We start from the raw sequence: 20,619 nt of genomic DNA, 5'->3' as shown, positions 1-20,619 counted from the left end.
AATGTGATTGTGTACTTCGCATATCATCAATAATTACACAAAAACTGCCCAATGTAATTGATATCTGGATAATAGTTTTTCCTTTTTGCCATAATATGCATATTTTACTGTTATGAATACAGTATATGTGTGCATACATGTTTTTTTCGTTATATTATTCCCTATGGCTCTGTATTCTACAGTAACATTTTCCAATGCCATATTTATGTTACTTTTCTGTACCCTACAGTTTTATGTCTCTTCCAATCCATTTATGTTACATATTCAGGACCAAATTTAATACAAATATTCTTAACATACATAAACATCATTTTAAAATATTGCACATATTTGTCTTAAAATGTTGACTGTGTTTTTAAATCCAAATCGGCAGTGGCTGTACTTAGAATGTTTAACTGCCACAGGGTTTATTAAATTGCTATACTTCAATGAAAATATTTTAATCGCCGACTTGATGTTGTGCATCAAAACAGTTTTTGTTTCACATGTGTAACAACGAAAATCACAATGAGTAAATCAAAACGTAATACAAAATTTGCTATCGTTGTTTTTGTTTTGAATGAAGATCTACCACTGAAATCATTGTCCTCAAGAACTGGTGACTGATTTCTGCCACTTCGTCATTTTACATTCTTGAGAACATGCAAAAACACGACGTTGAAGAAATCAGCCATCATATGATGATTCGAATACGCCTTTCAGTGTAGTTTTAAGTGTATTGATATTCGCTGGGATAACTGTGATGTTGAGAGCATGGGACCGGTTAAACTCTTCAATTGAACTCTTGTGTTTTTGTAAAGGGTTCAATGGTGCAACTTGACAATTTATCGATATGAATCATCGCTATAAACTCTGTGTGTTGCCGCGTGAATCTCTTGCATTGTATATTGTCTCTTTTTTATCAATGTGCTATTGAACAAGACCGCTGTGAATGTGAATTACTGGGTTTTATCCTGTAACTGTCATGGCATTGTCAGTAACTAACAGTGGTTAAGTCACTAACCCTAATAGTGGTTAATAGACAAAAGAAAGGTGTTGATACGTTTAATGTTAAATTCAGCCCACCTGATTTTTCTCTTATTCAGGAAAGCAACGATAGAAGTTAGGTTACCTATTTCAAGTATCTTTACTTTCGTCATACTGTATAATAAGTGATGTCGAGGCTAATTCAGAACAATAACGGTCTTTAATGTCCACGCATAATAGCGAATATCAAGAATACAAATACAACGCAGCTAAGCTATTCTGTTCGAGTATATCCTAATCTCAATAGCGGTGCTGGAAAAAAATAATTTTCACTCTATATGAGCATGTGTCTAGTTGACGTAGAGATGTATTAAATAAACAACATGGACATTAAATTAAAACAGTCTAAGAAACATCTTTAATGGATGGAATTCATGTTAAACATCTCGTAGTTTTATCGTTAGCACACACCATCAAAGTAGCCATGTATGTGCAATGCGATGCATTAATGCATTTTAAACATTCATACCGACTCCTCTAACTGATGTTATAAAAAGTATAGAACATAGGAAGCATGTACCGTAATACATAATGGTTGATGTTATTCTTGGTTTTATTGTAGTTAATTAAAATCGAAAAAATATCTATTTGATTACCTTCCCATGTTAAGCAGTTATTGCCACATATTTACTAACAAGATTTCATTGCAGCCATATCAACTTATTTAATTATCGTTTTATGACATGAACTGATGATTATGCAGACAATTATATTATATTAAGGTCAGGCAACAGCTCTTTTTTTAAAAAGATAAATATTTCATAATAACGTTTGTGCTTTTCTTTGGATCAATCATAATTTTTAATATTTTACAACATGTGTGATAGCTATTTATTTAGTCGTGCTTCATAAACAAAATGAATAACAATGCGTTTGAAAAAGTTTCTCTGCATTGTAATCTCTAGCGTTCGGTTTTTAAATGGCAACCATAGTTGAAAGCCGCCAGATATACTATATTAAGTTTATATCACACCAAAGGATAAGGTTTCCATGTTGATATTTCATATAATAAACCAATTTAGATTATTTGATATCAGTAGCTAAGTATTGTTTGAAAGAAAAGTAGTCACCTTAGATCTTTAGCATGTAGCATCAGGTTGAGGTAGTCTGATTATGTTTTTGTGATCAACTGCACCTAACTCATTTATTCCATATAAGGGACACACACAATTATATGATAAGCATTAAAATATATTGCCAAAAACCAGAATGGATTTGGCAATTTGTGTTCGCTTTATTTATTGCGAAAGATATGTTGGTGCATATGTGGTAGATGACTTAGCCCTGTGTTTTTAAAAATAGCATTTCTTAAGATTTTTTTTCTATTGTATAAATCAATAGATAATCCCCTACCAAGTCCTGCTGCTGTCAGTCATGTGGCCAGAATTGGCCCCTCCCCAGCACAAACTACTTCTTAGGTGTAACATGAATTAACATTCGAGGATTTGCATTGTTTAAATGTTACGTTGATACATTGAAAAGTGTAGATTGTAGAATATGTATCAGATTCAAACAGAAATAGATAGAGATGTAGTGTTTCTTTAACGGGCTGGTATTTTCTTAACGGGCTCTTGCACACTAATATGATTAAATATGAGATTGCTTGCCCAACATAACACTATCTTGTTTGCAAAGAGGGATTAAGACAACGAATTCAAGTTTGATAAGTTGTCTGTTATTGAGTGTTTTTAACTAATGCTCTTGGGGTCAATATTGGCTCCTCCAACATTCTTGTGTATCTTGGGAGTCACAATTGTATGTCTCCATACAAGACATCGGAAATTTAAATTGACAGCTGCACTATTATTTTTGTTAATATCTATGCAACTCAGTCTGTCTTATACGTTTTAAAATAGTGTGTAAATGTGTTTCGCCATTTGTTGTATAGTAACATCATTTATTTTTCAAAAGACTAGTCGCCGAGTGGGGGTTATAATTTTGTTTGTATGACATTCCAAAAATTAAAACTGTTAATTAAAAAGCAAATATTCATATGTTTTTTGTTTGATGGAACAATATTGTAGTTACATACAAGAACACAGTCACTGCCTGTATTTCTATACCCAATTATTCTGAAATAAGCCGAAGTAATGGGGCGGCAGCCGTCGTCCCTGCCGCCCCGGCTGCGGCGCCTTTAAATTTCCATTCTTGCCCGTGGTTGACCAGGTTGTTGGTCAATTCTTTACCATGTTTCGGACAAACACTTATCACTTTATTTTCAAATGACACTGCCTTTCGATTGCTTTCGCATTCTTCTCTGAATTTACATCCACCCAGAGAAAACGAAGTTTGCTATATTTTGAACATAAGCTATGTTTGTTATATATTGATCTGGATATAGATTAATGTATGTATTTTGTTCATTAAATGAACATACCTAATAATAACCATAATAAATGCAAACTGTAAAATCTAATCGTACAAGGCTTACTTACTGGTGAAGTATTTAAACATTATCACATGCTTAATTATAGATTATTTCCAGACAAGTTAATGGCGTTGTTCGAGATTGTTCACATGGAAAATTAATCTATTTAACTATAAACCGGTGCATAATTGATAGCTATTGTTGTTTTATTGTGTGTGTTTTTCTTTCTCGATATTGAACTCATAATGTCATTGAATATAGTTCATGGCTTTTGCAATTTCATTTTTATTTGTTGTTTACCCTTTTAATTTACAATGTCATGTCACGTACTGTAACGCCTTATATACCAATGAAAGCTGCAGAAAAGAGAAATATGTGCATGCAGATTGCAAAATCAAAAACATTGTAAAATGAGCTTACTTAATGTTGTTTTTAAGGTAAACTATGAGTCGTATGGCACATTGCTTTTCATTAACTTTATGTATATACTCGTTTTACAAAAGTTGTGCTAACAATAGTGTGGCAGATGACAAACTACGTTTCAATTTGACTGAAAGTTAGTTGAAACACGCGAACTCATTGTTTTAATTGCATTAAACAGAACAGCTGATGACAGCGATAATCTAGTAGCCAGACAACAGGGACTTGTAGCCAAACAGCAGGGCGTAGTCTAGAAGCCAAACAGCAGGGAGTAGCCTAGAAGCCAAACACCAGGGACGACCTAGTAGTCAAACAACAGGGACTAGTCTAGCAGCCAAACAACAGGGACTAGTCTAGCAGCCAAACAACCGGATTAGGCTAGCAGCCAAACAACAGGACTAGTCCTGTAGCCAAACAACATGGACTAGTCTAGCAGCCAAACAACAGCGACGACCTAGCAGCCAAACAACAGGGACTAGTCCTGTAGCCAAACAACAGGGACAAGTCTAGCAGTCATACAGCAGGGACTAGTCCTGTAGCCAAACAACAGGGACTAGTCTAGCAGCCAAACAACAGGACTAGTCATGTAGCCAAACAACAGGGACTAGTCTAGCAGCCAAACAACGGGACTAGTCTAGCAGCCAAACAACAGGGACTAGTCCTGTAGCCAAACAACAGTGACTAGTCTAGCAGCCAAACAACATGACTAGTCATGTAGCCAAACAACAGAGACAAGTCTAGCAGCCAAACAACAGGGACTGGTCCTGTAGCCAAACAACAGGGACTGGTCCTGTAGCCAAACAACAAGGAGTAACCCAGTAGCCAAACACCAGGGATTAGTCTATTGTCAAATATCAGCTAGTCTAGTTGCCAAATCAAAGTGAGGTATCTAATCGCCAAGAACAGGGACTAGTTTATTAGTCAAACACGGACTAAACACGTTTAATAGCATTTTAAGGACAGAGTGTTGCAAAAAGGTATAGTGCATCGGGCATTAAAGAACTGAACATAATGGCTTTTATAAAGTAATTTTAAATGCAGTAGTGTAAGGGTTCAACTGCCATATCTATATTATGCTATTGTTCTGTTTAAATCAAAACAAAAACATATTTGACAATATTAACTTCAGCATTTGATTCTATGAAGGCCGAATGGGCTACCACAAAGAACAGGATGCAGAACACCCTTCCATGATAATTCATCTGAAATCCAATGGAATCTTGTTATAATGAGTTTTAATTAAAGCGGAAACAGCCAGTTCCATTCTCAGAAAAGAACGATATATTCGACATCAGATGAAATGCGCAAACGGTGTAAAAACCCTGCCTAAAATATAAACATATACGAACAAATACAATAACGAACAATTAAACAATCATAACTTTTCTTGATTATTTTGAATTGCTGTCGGTTACCTGTTTAACTGTTACCCATGTAGCCTACATATAAACAATAACATTTATTGGGTGTAAAGCAACAGTTGAACATTCGACCGCTTATGTGCCTTTGTAATCTTGACTTAGGGCTTTCTGATTAATTCCTCAATTTTAATAGACCAATTAGAATCATTGAATGCAATCTGAATGATATTCTTTATTTTAAGCGTAATAACAATTAAGACAACTTGTTTTCCGAGATCGGGTTGTAATGAATGTATTTTTGGCAAGGAAATGCACAGTCTAAAACGTCTGTCAGAAAATAGGAGCTCTAATGGAAGGAGGCATCTTCTAAATTTTCTCCAACGGAGAACAACACACCCGCTGTTCAGACTCTGCTCAAGTTTGACTTTGTATTACCATACACATTACATTTATAGCTCAGAATTTATACTTTTTAAACTCACAGCCAAGGAGTATTCCGTTTAAAAGAATCTACGTGAGAAATTAGCGCCTCTGTAAATACTGGGAGTGAAACTATTGTTGCTTTCCTGCTGAATTTTATTTGACATGAAAGGAGTTCATGTTGTTGACACATAAGCATATTCTGAAAATCAATTGATGACATTGTGCTTCAATTAGTGTTTGCCCACTAACATAAACGCGACGAATCATGAAGCATTTAGCAAATACTGGAAACAGTTTTCATCATAATTTGCTTTTATATAAACATTTGTGAGCGGGCTGTCTGCACGTCTGCGAACGCTGGCACGCGTACAAGTGGGTATTGCGCATGCTCATTAACGACGGCGTGCCTATTGTCATTTACATTTTATTAGTTCGCTCAGCTCAAACCGATGTAATTTGAGGTTTAGTTACACTAACGCATGTGACTTCAGGTATAGTAAGACATGTATTTAAGCTTTTTACATATGGCCAGGCTGGTAGTTTTACCCAAAAATGAACAAAGAAAGAAGAAAAAAACATAATCATTCATTCTACACATAGCGTAATACTTTAAACAATATAGCACAAGTCAAGGAGTATTCAAGGTGAGGAATCACGTGACTTCAAAAGGGTTCTCACATGGGTCACTAAAGGTCACAACAAAGTTTCAACTTTACCGAAATCGGTAGAATGATGCAGCGCTGAAATTTTGGCCAAGGATTACATCATTATAATACAAGTAAACCTAAACTATTTCAAACACGTGTAGAAGCAGAAAATAACATTGTCTTTTTTAGGCTTAGAAATATTTTCATATCTTTTCTGTCAAAAAGATGATTTCAAAATTAACGTCACTTAATACTTGTTTGATAACATCGGTTATGACCCGTGGTGACCCATGTTTGAACACCTTTGAAGTAAGTTCAAGTAACGTGATTTTTCACCCTAGTATTATCATTATTTTTGTTTCATAAGAGGCTGGAAATTTAGATAATGGATGTCATGAGCAGCCATAGATAGAGGAAAAACACTTCGAAATAGAAGGTAAATAACAGAAACTTCTTATGTGCTTCAGGTCGTTCTTGCAATATATATGCTTCAGCGGGTGATTGCAATAATTAATTTATCAACTATTACGTATTTGACGCGATACGTGGATAATCGCGATACTAATACCAAACAAATGAAGACAACATATGCACTCGCTCAATATCGACCAAATTTGGCCAATATCAACAAACCTCGGCCAATATGAGTTTCCTCCGTTTTGATTGGCTACAAAACTCGCCAAATATAGGATTTGAGAAACGGACCATTTTCATTGGCTGTCGAAACTTGCCTAATATGAGAAATATGCTGGAAATTATTTTAATAGCTAGCCATTTTGTTTCCGTTTTTCCGACTGTTTTGAAAATTGTGCTTCATTTAAACCTTTTTGAAATTTACTACCCTATTAAATACTTCAACCACTTTGTATAATTTGATATTACAGTTGTATTTAACCCGCTGATGGATTAACGACTATTATGTTTTTGTACACCCACAAAATGGACGACAATGGTGACAATTTTGACGTTTTAGCAAACGATTTACATAATTAAGACGTGAAGACATGCTTCCCTAGACTGCACAGTGCTTTATTCATAAGTATATGAAATCACCTTATTTATAACATTAAAGTTATAGTATTTTGCGTGTCAGCTGGTGCATGCAAAAACTTTATAATGTGTATTAACTTGTACTTGCAATCATGAACTATGAGCTTCAGCTGGTGCTTGCATTCGTGTATTTTAAATAATATTTAATATAAGTTGGTACTTGGACTGTACCTCAAGTGTACCATCTGGTACCTGGACTGTACCTCAAGTGTACCTGCTTGTACTTGGACTGTACCTCAAGTGTATCAGATGGTACTTGGGATCATGTTTTATGTGCATCAATTGGTTTTTGCCATAATGTATTATGCTGTTTTGATACTTGTTTACAGTGCATCTGTTTGTACTTGCAGGGAACCTGCAATCATGTTAGTAAACCAGTAAGTATTAGCACAACTATGATATGTTCATAATTTGATACTTGCAATGGTGTCTTCTGTGCTTTAATTTGTACTTGCAATACTGTCTTATGCGCACCATATCATACTGACAGTTTATACGTAATTCAGTGTTCAGTATCAATAGATAATCATCAAATACATACATACATGATTGCAGTGTTTGCCCTTTTTCTGTACCTTTGTTGTAATTCTATTAATAGTAATTTGTACCAGATTTCTATTCTGTCACACATTTTCTATCAGTTGAACTTTTTCATGTTTTACCTACAACAATAATGTCAGTACAGTCCATAACAACTGCTTTAATCTTCGAAAATTAGTCTATGGTATTTAAAGTTGTGTTGTTTATCAAAAGAACGAAATTCCATATACATTGTGTAACATGAGGATAGTATATACCTTTCCTACAACCTTCTTTTTTTCTTTTGTTTTTCATGGACACTTTCGTTTATTCAAAAAATAGGTACAACAGTATATACAATCATGAACAGTTACGTTCATACGTGCTCTATTGTATCGTTTTAAAACTGTACAAATATCCATGGTTATAAACTAAGGAACAAAAGAAAAGAAACAAACAAACATGCCAGTACATCACATATTCTCATTTGTATGCTTCCAAATTTAACTTAAATTCAAGTATAAATAATTTCAATGAAAATGTAGTTTAAAGTAGAAAACGTTCTACAACTGTCCAATTACTTTGACTGATAAGTTTGTGTTATTTTAAATATCCAAAGCCAGTCTAAGGCTATTATTAAATCCATGTACTGTTGGAATTATTGTTTTTCTTTTACAAAGGAATATGATTTTATTCAATTCTAGGAACAATTAATCAAAACTAAAATTATTTTTCCAGACCCTAGCAAAACAAACATACTATTTATGACAATATTTGGATCAATGGAATACATTTTTTGTAAAATATGCTGTAACAAAGGCTGTATTTTATTACAATCCCCAAAAAGATGGAGCAGAGTTTCTTCACTGCTTTCACAAAAAGAACATAGGTTATCGTCAACTAGTTTCATTTTATATAGCAACGACTTTGTTGGAAGTATTCTGTGAACTATTCTTGTTTGTAACCATTGAATATATGAATCTCTTGTGCAATAAAATACATAGCTATATGCAACTTTCCATTTAATATTGATATTTTCATATAACAACACCCACTTTTGTTCGCTAGTTGGTTTTTCAGTGTTTTTAATAAACGTGTTGTAAAGAAATCTATTGAGGTCCTGTTTTACCAATACAGGATATAAAAAAAACAATTTATACATGGATTTTTGCAAAGAGCAAGGTCAATGTCTCTTAACACAATGTTCTTTGTCTTCATATATGAATCTATTGCAGATGTAAGTCCATTATAATGTAAAAAGTTCAATTTTTTGCCAACAATCAATTCTAAAGCACTTAGATCATACATTTTACCATTTAAATCGAATAAGTGTTTTACGTAGTATAACCCCTTAATAAATAATGCATGCATAATACATAGTTTCCATTTTTAAAGTTATTGTTATAGAATAAAGGCATATGCAAAAATCGTTTTACAGTGTCTAAACATATTTTATCTATATATAACATTTATGCTTTTACAACATCTTTCCAAAATACATTTGACAATTTTTGGCAAATATTTCCACAATACATTTTACCAAATTTAAACATCTTATCAACATCAAATAAACTTTCCATCACTTTAAAACATTTACTTTCTTTATGTACTGTATAATTTTTAAGCCATTTTACCTTTAAACTATACATATAACTCGCTACATCTATCATTTTAATACCAAGTTCGGTAAAATCTTTCACAGATACGGTACTTTTTATCTTAGGTTTTCCACCCCATACAAACCCAGAGAATAAATCATTGAGTTGTTTCATAAAAGCATTTGGTGCATTAGGTAAGCTGATAAATAAGTGTGTAAACGGTGGTAATAAAATTGTCTTTACGACAGTTAGTCTTCCTATAGGTGTTAATTTTCTTCTTTTCCAATATTCAATGCTATTCTTCACTTTCAATCTACATCAAAATGTACACCCAGTAGTTTAAATCTAGTATCCCCCCATGACAACTTAAATTTTGTTTTAATAGATCTGGCAGAATATTTTTGTGTTCCAATCCAAACCAACTTTGTCTTATCAAAATTTACTTTTAGACCTAAACATTGTGAAAATTTATATAACTCTTCTATGACAGTTTTCACCGTTTTTTCTGTACCATCTAATAATAAAATTGTATGGCCCACAAATAAAGAAATCTTGTATTCCTCTCCATCCATCAATACATATACCTTTTATGTCTTCACAATGTCTTATCTTTATAGAAAGGATTTCTGCACATAAAATAAATAAATATGGAGATATTGGATCTCCCTGTCGACAACCTCTACCTATCTTTAAAAAATTTGACAAATATCCATTGAACAGCAACTTCAGTATTATATAGAAACATTTTAATCCAGCTTTTAAAAGTATCACCAAACTTAAAAAATGCTAAAGTTTTATCAATAAAATTGAAGGATATAGAATCAAATGCCTTTTCAAAGTCAATCAGCATAATGAGTCCAGGAATGTTCTTATCATGGAAACTAAAACATCTAATACAGTTTTCAATCTATTTTCTATGCTACCTGAAGCTATCTTATAAACGACGTTAAGCAAAGTAATAGGTCTCCAATTTTTCAAGAATTGTTTAGGTTTATTTTCCTTTGGAATACACACAATCGTACCTAACTTTATATTTCTAGAAAACGAATTACACTTAAAGGCATGGTTTATTGCTCTAACAACAAAATTGCCAATATTTTTCCAAAACATTTTATAAAAATTTACTGTAAATCCATCGCTTCCCGGACTTTTATCATTTTTCATAACTTTTAAAGTATTTGATACTTCATCATATGTCAGAAGGCCCTCTAAGAAGTCCATCTGATGTTTGTTTAATACATTATAAACACATTTATCTAGTTCTTCTTGAAGATCAAGATCAACAGATTCCCTTTCACTGTAAAGATTTTCATAAAATTTGTAAGGCTCTTTCAGAATTTCATCTTGTTCATAAATAAAAGAACCATCATCTTTTTCAATAAATGGTATGTGTTTATCAGCAATAGTTTTCTTTTCTAAATTGCAAAAATATGAGGTAGCCTTCTCGCCATTGTCTATCTAGTTTGCTCTAGATCTAATAACAAAGCCCTTAAGCTTTTTGCTTCTTATTCATTTAACTCAGACTCTAGAATTAATAACTGTTCTTTATTATCTTCCGTCATAATACTTTGTAATTTTAAAATATCATTTAGCAATATTTGTTCTTGTTGATTTCTTTTTTTAGACTTGTAGCTAGCAAATGATATAGTTTTACCTCTAATTGTCATTAACAAAGTTTCTAAAAATAGTTCATCGTTAATTACAAGCTGTATTTCTGACCTATCCATTTCTATCACAGCATCACATCATATACAGGAATACAATATTGTAAAATTACATCGCCAATCTTTTTTTTAATACATTCTAAATATTCGATATCTAATAAAAGTGAGTTATATTATTTCCAAAGGCCTTTACCATGCTTGGCTGCAGAAAAACATAACTCTAAAGTAATAATTGAATGATCCGACTTATAACACATATCTATTTCACATTTTCTAACAAGATTTATCATATTATTTGATATCAAAAATAAGTCAAGTCTTCCCTGCTGAAAAGGGTTTAGTCTTCTCCAAGTGTAAGTTTTATTCTCTCCATGTAATTCTCTATATGGATCTAATATGTTTCTTTCATAAATTATATTTAATAATCTTTTCCTGGCTTTAACATTATGGTGAATCGTTCTATAGTTTTTATAGTCTAACTCTGGGTTAAGCACAAAGTTATAGTCCCCACAAATAATATACCTATCAATATTACTCAGTTTATCTATTTCATTGAAAATCATATTTAAAAAATCCGGACAATCTGTATTTGGTGCGTATATATTAGCTAACAAGAAAGACATATCATTATACAAAATTTCTATCAACAGAAAATTTCCATTATTGTCTTTAACTACACTGTTAATTTTAATGTCTAAATTATTTCGAAATAATATAGCAACTCCCCTAGCATTTGTTTTCCCATGGCTGTAAAAACATTCACCATTCCATTCTGAATATATTGATTTTTCAAGTTCATAAGTGAAATGAGTTTCTTGAAAACAGACGATATCAAACTTTTTTTCTTTAAGTAAATTAAAAATGTCATGGCGCTTTTTTGTATTATTTAACCCCCTACAGTTGTAAGAACATACATACAAATTAGACATAGGTATTACGTATGATATCTAAATAACTATAAAAATATCCATAGTACTTGTAACTACATTTTAACATAATGTCAACTATTACAGTTTTCCCATTGCATACAGTAAACATACATTGCATGTAAGAGTAAAACAGAGAACAAGAAATACAGCCAGCGTGGAAATACATAATTTACACCGACTAGCTTTCACCTATTGCATAGGATACTATAATCATATGCAACAAAAAATGGTACAATGAACCAGCAGTTTTAGTCAATAATAATTACCCTATGTTGAGTAAAAAAAACAGAAACAAAAAATATATAAAGAGTTTTAGAGCATTTCTAGCTTTTTTAATAAGAAGAAAAGAATGTATCTATAAAATAAAACATTCTCAACGCATCATGTTTTACAAAACAATATACATTAAGTATATATACACAAACATGCACACACAATTATCATATCGATAAAATGTTAAATCATGTAAACAAATTCAACGATCACATATCAAGTATTTACAAATACATCTAATCCGATTGTCATTCAGATGGCAGAATCTGTTATGTTATAATACAGAGCAATTATGTTAACAACATTTAATAAATAGTAAAATATTTTGTCCTGCAGGGTTTGAGCAAGATACCAATGTAACTATTTTGAAAAACCAACAGAGATGCTTATCACTTCACACAAGGCAGGATTGTATATGTGTACTATGTAACATAATAAACAATTATATCAGAGAAAAAGAAAATACAAGCCGAAAAAAGAAAAAAAAGAAAGACGTAAAGGATGTAAATCAACATTGGGTTCACCCCAACTGTCCATAATTTAAAGGATTATTTGGACACCTTATATTTATTACAATCTTAACACTCATGACCTATATCTTATTGGTTCACAATATAGTCTTTAGTGTAGAAAAATATTCAGTATGTTATAGTATTTATAGTTCTATAGATCAGACATTCAGCAAATTTTTAAACCCCTTTAAGACTAAACAAAATTGTTTCATCTAATGAGTACACCGGCTTGCTATTTAAACGGTTTTAAATTAAATAAACTTTTTTAGTCATAAAAAGATATATTTTATGTAATGCGTTAACTACAATATGTTCACATTATAACATGTTAATAGATGGTGTACAGTAAACCTGACTGGTGTCAAAAACAAAATCAAAATGAATAATATAGTAGTCATGTTTACATCATAATTAATGAACAAGATATCTACATTATTAATATTATTACAGTTACTTCAGAAACAATCATTTGCAAACTATAAAAAAAAAAACATCTACTAGTCTAAAACAAAATTTCACCTTTTTACACGGTTTGAGCGGTAGTCTGTGATTACCTGTGCTATGTCCTCATAAATATCGAATTTTACACGTTCCCCTCTATAGGTTTGTCCAAACACTGAACCATTAAAAACAACCTTCTTACTTCACTTTAGATATCTTTATAGAATTCATATTTTATCAGCTATTTTTGTACTTTTTTTTACAAAGCTTGCATCATGCATACTTCATTCAGAGAATTCTAAACATTGCCAATTTTGTTCATGAATAATAATGCAAGTGCTAAAATGTTCTATTTGCATCATCATTCAAAATAATTATATTGTGTGGTTTCCTAATCACAAATACTCATATTTTTATTCTCATTCATTAACTCATTAAAGTTTAATGTGTTCACTGTAATAAATGCCGTAAATTTATTCCAATATTATTATCAATTATGTCTTTCAAGTGGTTGTGTATTTCGCATTTTATCAATAATTACACAAAAAACGCCCACTGTAATTGATATCTGGATAATAGTTTTTCCTTTTTGCCATAACATGCATATTTTACTGTTATAAATATAGTATATGTGTGCATACATGTTTTTTTCGTTATATTATTCCCTATGGCTCTGTATTCTACAGTAACATTTTCCAATGTCATATTTATGTTACCTTTCTGTACCCTACAGTTTTATGTCTCTTCCAATCCATTTATGTTACATATTCAGGACCAAATTTAATACAAATATTCTTAACATACATTAACATCATTATATAAAATTGCACATATTTGTCTTAAAATGTTAAAACTGTGTTTTTAGATCCAAATCGGCAGTGGCTGAACTTAAAAAAGTTTTACTGCCTCAGGTTTCATTAAATTGCTATACTTCAATGAAAATATTTTAATCGCCGACTTGATGCTGTGCATCAAAAAAGTCTTATTTCCCTTGTGTAACAAAGAAAATCACAAAGAGAAAATCAAAATGTAATACATAATTTGATATCGTTGTTTTTGTTTTTGAAAAAAAGATCTACGACTGAAATCATTGCCCTCAAGAAATGGACTGATTTCTGCCACTTCGTCATTTCTCATTTTTGAGAACATGCGAAAACACGACGTTTGAGAAATCCGAAATCATATGATGATTCGACTAAGCCTTTCAGTATAGTTCTGAGTGTATTGCTGTTCGCTAGGAAAACTGTGAGGTTGAGTTCAGGGTACCGGTTAAACTCTTCAATTCAACTCTTGTGTTTTTGTCAACGGTTCAATGGCGCAATTTTATTGACAATTTATCGATATGAAACATTGCTATAAACTCCGTGTGTTGCCGTGTGACTCTCTTGTAATGTATTTTGTCTGTTTTGCGTTAGCTTTTTATCAATGTGCTATAGAACAAGACCGCTGTGAATGTGAATTACTGGGTTTATGGTGATAATTAAAGAAGTCCAACTTCAACACAAATTATTTATTTATGAAACAACGTTTCGGCCATTCGGCCTTCATCAGGTTGTATGTATATAATGAACAGGAAATGACGTCAACATCAAATGATACTGGGTTTGAAATTTCCATAGCATTTTCAGTAAACGTTCAGTAGTTAGGTCACTAAATCTTATAGTGATTGATAGACAAAAGAAGGGTATTATTATGTTTAATGTTTAATTCAGCCCACCTAATTTTACTCTTATTCAGGAAAGCAACGATAGAAGTTAGGTTACCGATTTCTAGTAACTTTACTTTCGTCATACTGTATAATAAGTGATGTCGAGGCTGTTTCAGAACAATAACGGTTTTTAATGTCCACGCGTAATAGCGAATATCAAGAATGTAAATACAACTCAACTGAGCTATTCTGTTTGAGTATATCCTACTTTCAATGGCTATGCTTGAAGAATTTAATTTTCGCTCTATATGAGCATGTGTCTAGTTGACGTAGAGATGTATTAAATAAACAACATGGATATTAAAGTAAAACAATCTAAGAAACAACTTTAATGGATGTAATTGTTAAACATCTCGTAGTTTTATCATTAGCACACACCATCAAAGTAGCCATGTATGTGCAATGCGATGCATTAATCCATTTTAAACATTCATACCGACTCCTCTAACTGATGTTGTAAAAAGTATAGAACATAGGAAGCATGTACATTAATACATAATGGTTGATGTTATTCTTGGTTTTATTGTAGTTGTTTAAAATCGAAAAATATCTATTTGATTACCTTCCCATGTTTAGCACGTATTGCCACATATTATTTATTAACAAGATTTCATTGCAGCCATATCAACTTATTTAATTATCGTTTTATGACATGAACTGATGATTATGCAGATAATTATATTATACTAAAGTCAGGCAACAGCTACCTTTTTAAATGATAAATCTTTCAAATTTACGTTTGCGGTATTCTTTGGATCAATCATAATTATTAATATTTTACAACATGTATGATAGCTCTGTATTTAGTCGTGCTTCATAAACAAAATGAATAACAATGCGTTTCAAAAGCTTCCCAGCATTTTCATCTCTAGCGTTCGGTTTTTACATGGCAACCATAGCTGAAAGCCGCCAGATATACTATATAAAGTTTAAATCGCACCAAAGGATAAGGTCGACATGTTCATATTTCATACCATAAACCAATTTAGAGTATTTGATATCATTTAGCTAGGCATTGTTTGAAAGAAAAGTAGTCGCCTTACTTAAATCTTTAGCATGTAGCATCAGGTTAAGGTAGACTGATTATGTTTTTGTGGTCAACTGCACCTAGCTAATGTCTGTGTTGTTTGGCATCTCGTTCATTATGTATGTTAGGACTTAGACCTGTGCCTTTAAAAATAGCATTTCTCAAGCAATTATTGTATTGTATTATCAATAGATAATCCCCTACCAAGTCCTGCTGCTGTCAGTCCTGTGGCCAGAATTGGCCCCTCCTTAGCACAAATTACTTCTTGGGTGTAACTTGAATTAATATTCGAGGATTTGCCTTTATAAATGTAAATTTGATACTTTGTAAGTTGTAGATTGTAGAATATGTATCAGATTCAGACAGAAATAGATAGAGATGTAGTGTTTCTTTAACGGGCTGGTAATTTCTACACGAATATCATTAAATATGAGATTGCTTGCCCAACATAACGCTATCTTGTTTGCAAAAAGGGATTTTGTAATTTACACAAGGAATTCAAATTTGATAAGTTGTCTGTTATTGAGTGTATTTAACTTATGTTCTTGGGGTCAGGATTGGCTCCGCCAACATTCTTTTGTATCTTGAGAGTCATAATTGTATGTTTCCATTCAAGACATCGGACATTTAAAATGACAGCTGCTATATTATTTTTGGTTAATATATACGCAACTTAGTATGTCTTATACGTTTTAAAATTGTGTGTAAATGTGTTTCGCCATTTGTTGTATAGTAACATCATTTATTTTTCAAAAGACTAGTCGCCGAGTGGGGTTTATAATTGTGTGTGTATGACATTCTAGAATTTAAAACTGTTAATTAAAAAGCAAATATTCTTATGTTTTTTGTTTGATGGAACAATATTGCAGTTACATGTAAGAACACAATAATTGCCTGTATTTCTATACCCAATTATTCTGAAATAAGCCGAAGTATTGGGGCGGCAGTCGTCGTCCCTGCCGCCCCGGCTGCGGCGCCTTAAAATTTCCATTCTTGCCCGAGGTTGACCAGGTTGTTGGTCAATTCTTAACCACGTTTCGGACAAATGCTCATCACTTTATTTTCAAATGACACTGCCTTTCGGTTGCTTTCGCATTCTTCTCTGAATTTACATCCACCCAGAGAAAACGGAGTTTGCTATATTTTGAACATTAGGTATGTTTGTTATATATTGATCTGGATATAGATTGGTGTATGTATTTTGTTCATTAAATGAACATACCTTATAATAACCATAATAAATGCATGCTGTAAATTCTAATCATACAAGGCTTACTTACTGGTAAAGTATCTATACATTGTCGCGTGCTTAATTATAGATTATTTCCAGACACGTTAATGGCGTTGTTCGAGATTGTTCACATGGAAAATTAATCTATTTAACTATAAACCGGTGCATAATTGATAGCTATTGTTGTTTTATTGTGTGTGTTTTTCTTTCTCGATATTAAACTCATAATGTCATTGAATATAGTTCATGGCTTTTGCAATTTCATTTTTGTATTTGTCATTTAGCCTATTTATTTGCAATGCCATGTCACGTACTGTAACGCCTTTTTTACCAATGAAAGCTGCAGAAAACAGAAATATGTGTATGCAGGTTGCAAACTCAAAAACAATGTTTTAATGAGCTTACTTAGTGTTGTTTAAAGATAAACGATGAGTCGTATGGCAAATCGTTTTTTATTAACTTTATATATACGCTAATTCGTTCAAAAGTAAAAAGTGTGGCAGGTGACAAAGTACATTTCTGGATTTTTTTGTCGAAAGAGAACATTCCTTTACAAGTGGTCCTAATTAGCGCAAACCACATTTCGAAATTCGGTTTTATATCCAGCATCACAATGGTGTTCCTTTCTCCTCCCGGACGTGACTCCCGGTTACTTCCTGAGGTCGTATCGATCCCCCTTACAGCAGAATCTGAGCTATGCAGAACAGCATTCTTAGTTCAGACCTTTGTCATTCTATTTTAATGTTACCTTTGTGACTAGTTAATTTCAATTTTAAAAATCTGTCGAATAAAATCATTTGTCTACATGTCCATGAAGTAAACTTTATAGTTTTCACACTGACCTTTAGACATATTCTATGTCTTCAATAACGAACAATGCAAATATAAGATAAAAAGACGTAGGTTATTTAAGATTTCTGAAAGCTATACTATTCTTTTAGTTCGTCTGATAGCTAATATCCTACCGTTATTGTCCCTTAAACGAGTTAGTCGACACAGTTCACATAATTTTCTGTCAGTCCTATCTTTTCAGTTGTACATAGTATAGGAAATATAGTTTTACAGAACTTTACTTTATTTTTATAAAACATTTTATGTAATATTGCATTTTGTCCAACGTTGACAAGGAGTGCTGCCACTTTGACCTTTCGGCGGAAGAACGAAGAAACAACAGTTTCCACAAAATCAAAGGCCATTCTCCTTGTTGATAGTTTTAAACTTATTTATTTTGCAACGATTGTGATTTTTTTTTCAACATAATATTAATCACTCTCGTTGGCACGATGTAACGCGAGAGTGTGGTATTGTGTTGTGAGGGCAACCGGAGTACCCGGATGAAACCCATTTATCCAACTTGGTGACCTTAAACGAAACTTCTTCCGTAGGTACCGCAATCGGGATTACCGAATAAAAATCATTGTACTTACAACGATGTCAATAGCAAAAACCAAAGGTCTTTGAAAAAAAGTAATAACAATTGTTTCCATATATGATGCCGACATGAAATTAGTCATGTATACTCACTGTAGCTTGTAAAAGTGGTCAAGGCTAATTTGTTATTGATGTCCTTTCGTCATTTACTGTGTCTTAAAGTCGAACAGATGGTTCAATGAGATAAGTTAACAACATAGTATGTTGTTAAACGTGTTCTTTATGTAAAATGGCCTTTAAGTGCGGTCAAATCGGGAACTGACGGTGAAACCTCCTGCACCAGAAGCAATAAATTTACTTTGTTTTGATAATGTAATGCTAATATCTCGATTCGAAGATCGAACGTATGAGTGCGTACAGAATTTAACAAACCGAGAAGAAACTAATAACTCATACTGAGTCCCATTTAAAAGAATAAATATTAGAATGCAACAACACTCGTACCAGGGTCTGTTGCAGCAAATATACAATTATCTTTTAGGATAAATCATGTTTTAATAATTTATTAATTTGTGAGAGGGTGATATTTTGCAATCAAAATGATAAAGATTGATGAATTCATACGTTCTTTTGTATCAGAATATGGCATCACCATATTATTTTTATGCAGTTGAGGTTTGGTGAGTTTTTGATAACAGCTTTCTATGAACAGTTGTAGGCAAACTATGTACCGTGAATAGTCGTTGAACATTTCAAATAATTATTGTCCACGAATGAATTCTTAACACGCAATTCGCTCATCGGAATACAGGAGTCATTCTGCTGAAATACTTTTAAAGGAGAAAGCAATGCAATAATAATATCCAGTTAAGCGGCATAAATGTCCCTAACGTCACATTATGTTTTCTTGGATTTGTTATTAATCATTTTCGACATTCAATGATCAATCGGTCCTCTGCTTTATTTGTTACTGTGCCTGCAAACAATCTCATCAATATGTTGAGCAGTATTTCAAAAATACAATGGAACTACACGGTAAAGCTCAGTAGCCAAACATTAAAAAATGAACCCTGTTTAGAAGCACAAGCAAGGTCCAAAACGACATTGAGATAAAGCCACAAACGTATATAAAACACATCTTGTTGTAGGTGTTCTTGTTGCGCTTCTTTAAATTAAACCTTCCCTTCTTTTTGTTTCATCCCTGGCTGTTTGTTGTCATTCTGTCATGCTTTGCGTTTTAGTTTAGTTATGCTTAGTGCTTCCCAAGGCTGTATTGAATCAATCGTATCTATTTCTAATCATTGCTTTTGTTATAGATATCCTTTGCCTTTACATTTGCTTTAAATGTGCTTGCATGTTCACTGCATAAATGTTTGCTGCAATTCTGAGAGGCTGGTGCTAATCAGGTCAACTTGAATCTGATTCTAGCTGATATGTGTTTTAGTATTCTTTTAAAAAATGCACGTTTGTGTTACTTTTCCTTTCAGTTTTTTAATTAGTTCATCTTAAGTTCTTTTTAGACTACGGTCAAGATTAGCAAGTACAAACTCCAGACACAGAACAAATACTCATTTAAAGAACTTTATCGATAAATGATGGTTGTCCAATCATTTATCAATAGCTACACAATTAAAAATATAAGCATCATCAGAGCAAGCATCATCTTGTAAAATAAATAAAATTAAAGTAAATAACACCATAACCTGATAAGGCAATTTCAGATACGGAATGACCGGATTCAAACATCAGCTACAAAATGAATGAATCAAGCCGGAGCAACAATACTAGTTCTTAAAAGGTACGATCAAGTAATTAAAGGACAACCATCATACACTGTTCCCACGTTGAATTAAACATCTAAAGTAAGATCAAAGAAGGATTTTTTCACTTTGTTTTATTGACTTATGTAGTGAATTGATGTCATTAAAGGAACAGTACACGTATTCCTAGTATAACTTACAATTGCATGTAGTATGAGTCCTTTCTATGGTATCAAACTCTCCAACACTTGAACGTTTATATCAATACTACAAATTAAAAGTAAAAATCGG

The sequence above is a fragment of the Mya arenaria genome, chromosome 2 (genome assembly GCF_026914265.1).
Source record: "Mya arenaria isolate MELC-2E11 chromosome 2, ASM2691426v1".
In the NCBI taxonomy this organism is placed as follows: domain Eukaryota; kingdom Metazoa; phylum Mollusca; class Bivalvia; order Myida; family Myidae; genus Mya; species Mya arenaria.
This window is presented reverse-complemented; position numbering follows the sequence as displayed.